Here is a 2,725-nt window from a genome sequence, read left to right as displayed (position 1 = left end):
GCAGTCACAATCAGGTCACGTGGCTTTACGATGCCCAGTGCATACTCTTCAGGAGCTTCTGTCCATCAAAAGTCTCATAAATGTCCGCCCACCTTTTGGTTATTCTTTCCTTGGCTCTGTGCCTTCCATCTGAGGCGTCTATGGTAGCCTGGCCTCTTCTGTACATGCTACGTGTCTTGTCCATCACAGCCTATGGCAGGCTTTTTCACTTGCGATGGAAGTTAGGCTGAACTTGAGGATATTGTGGTGTCTTCTGTATTTGGTGGACTTCGTCTTTAATGCTACAAGGTGGGTTGGGAGGCGGAAAGGCTTCTGTTTTGGGCGATTTAGATGTCCTTGTGGCAGCTCTGGGTCTTACCCCTTGAGCAGTCTGATTTATCTGCTTTGAATGAGATTCCTAAGTGCTAACACTACCTCCCCGGGTATACTCGTTATACGTTACTTACATAGTAATTGATGATTCATTTCAAATGCCTGGAAATACAAACGCATAATTATATTACAATGAAAGGCACAAAAACAGACCACAGTCTGTTGTGCTCTTCTGTTGAAGAGTCTTCACGGTTTCTGTATAGGCCCTACGTACTTAACCAGGGGTTGCAATAAAACTGGTCTCATGATTGCACTCTCTGGCGGTGTATAGCGCATTACTACTTTTCATTTTATTTGGCAACATTTTTGTACCTTCTTCAATTTGCAAGTGTTTCGTATTTTGCCGGAAATGATTTCAATTTGATTTCGAAGTCGATGCTAAGTCAGTTCTAATTCTTCGTCTTTGCTTCCAGGTCTTTCATTTCAACAGCACATTACTCTCAGGAGAAGCAGTGTTTGTTGAGAGGGAGAGAGAGAGAGAGAAACATAGTTATGAAAAAAGAAGCTGGATTATAGCGCGCGTGCGCACAGTGTAACACTGTTAATTGAAACACGTTATTGGCTGAGAAATGGCACTTAGAATGAAAGTCTTTCAGTGACGCTGAACTCTTGAAGAGCACAGCGGTGGTCATGAGGTTTTAAAGTAGAATTTAGTTCAGTTGTTGACAGCAGGAAATCTTTCGTGGTTTGACCTGCATTATTTCCAGGCATTTCCTAAGAGGCAGTTCATTGCCCATCTATTGCTCGTTACAGTTGTACTTAATGTGATTTGACTTTTGATGGCGTATATATCAAATTGACTTCCTCTCTAGGAGTGGAAAATTGACTCTCTCATTTTCTAAAAAATAACGGTGGTGGTTCCTACGGCCGTTCAGTTAGAGCAAGTAACTAGGTAAATTGAGTTAAAAAATTTTTTATTTTATTTTAGTTTGCTACATTTCATCGTATGTGTGACCTTCCCTCCCTTAGAAAGATGGTGTTTAGAATAGTTGTGTCCACATAGAAATACAGCGTTGAGCTAATCCGTTGCCTCTGTATGGTGGCCTCTCCTATTATAAGCACTGGTTCCTTGCTTAAGATGCATTATTATTATTATTATTATTATTATTATTATTATTATTATTATTATTATTATTATTATTATGCAGAAGATGAACCTTATTCATATGGAACAAGCCCACAAATGGGGCCATTGACTTTGAAATTCAAGCTTCCAAAGATTATTATTATTATTATTATTATTATTATTATTATTATTATTATTATTATTATTATTTTTCAGAAGATGGAACCTATCCATAAGGAACAAACCCAGCAAAGAGGCCACTGACTTGAAATTCAAGCTTGCAAAGAACTGAAGCTCATTAGGAAGAAGCAAAAGGAGGTGGAGGGAAATAGGAGATTCTTCTGCAAGTAAAACTGCCCATCTGAACTGAGCCTCTGATTCACTTTGTATATATGTGAAAGCTCCAGTGCATTTATTTATTTATTTTACACATTTTCAACGTTAAAGTGTTCTTACAGTAACGTAACGCAAGCTGGAAAAAACCTCTGTTATTCAGCCAATCAGAAGGTCGGTTCCTCCTCCTCATTTGTGTGGAAAGGAGGATCACGGGTGGTTCTGATTGGGCCAGGGGTGTTGAAGGCAGCCGGAATTGTGGAGGACTGGGAAAAGCAGTGCAGTGTTATGCCTATGGCTCGTCCGTCACGGGATTCTCAGCAATGTTCGCAGGATTTTCCCGCATTTTTCGGACGTCGTTGTGAAAAAAGGTAGGTTTTGTTGTGTTTTGGGTCCGTCCGCTGAACGAGGTCGCTGGTTTCAGTCTAGAATAATAAAGATGAGAAGGTTTGAAACCATCAAGTTGAAAGCTGCCCAGAGAAATGTTACATGGCCGACAGTTTCCAGTAGGGAAACTGGACTGATTTTCAGGTATATGAGATTAGTGATTTATGAAATAATATTTCTTGAAAGAGGGCGAACAGAGTGAGCAGGCAGTAGGATGAAAGCCCTGAGTTTCATAGATCCTCAATTAGTCCAACAAGAATGACCTATAATGAGGTATTAGTTTATGGTATGTTTGCTGTTATTCTCCTGATTGTGTTCAATATAATGGAGGCAAGTAGCCTTGCGTTCCCGACAGTCGGGTCTCGAGTGATGGAAACTGATTCTGTTTTCCCGACTGTCGTCGAAATAGAGATTAAAATGTTCACTGTATGCTGACGGCAGGATAAATTATAATATCATTATGGGTGTTCCTAACATATTTTGTATGAAGTGTTGAAAGGTACTTGGGTGTCATATTTGACAATTTGAAGTTGCTTAATCTTCTGTGTAAAGGTTTTCCTGGAAAAG

This window comes from Macrobrachium rosenbergii, unplaced genomic scaffold, assembly GCF_040412425.1.
Source record: "Macrobrachium rosenbergii isolate ZJJX-2024 unplaced genomic scaffold, ASM4041242v1 171, whole genome shotgun sequence".
NCBI classification, from domain to species: Eukaryota; Metazoa; Arthropoda; class Malacostraca; order Decapoda; family Palaemonidae; genus Macrobrachium; species Macrobrachium rosenbergii.
Note: the sequence above shows the minus strand (reverse complement) of the source record.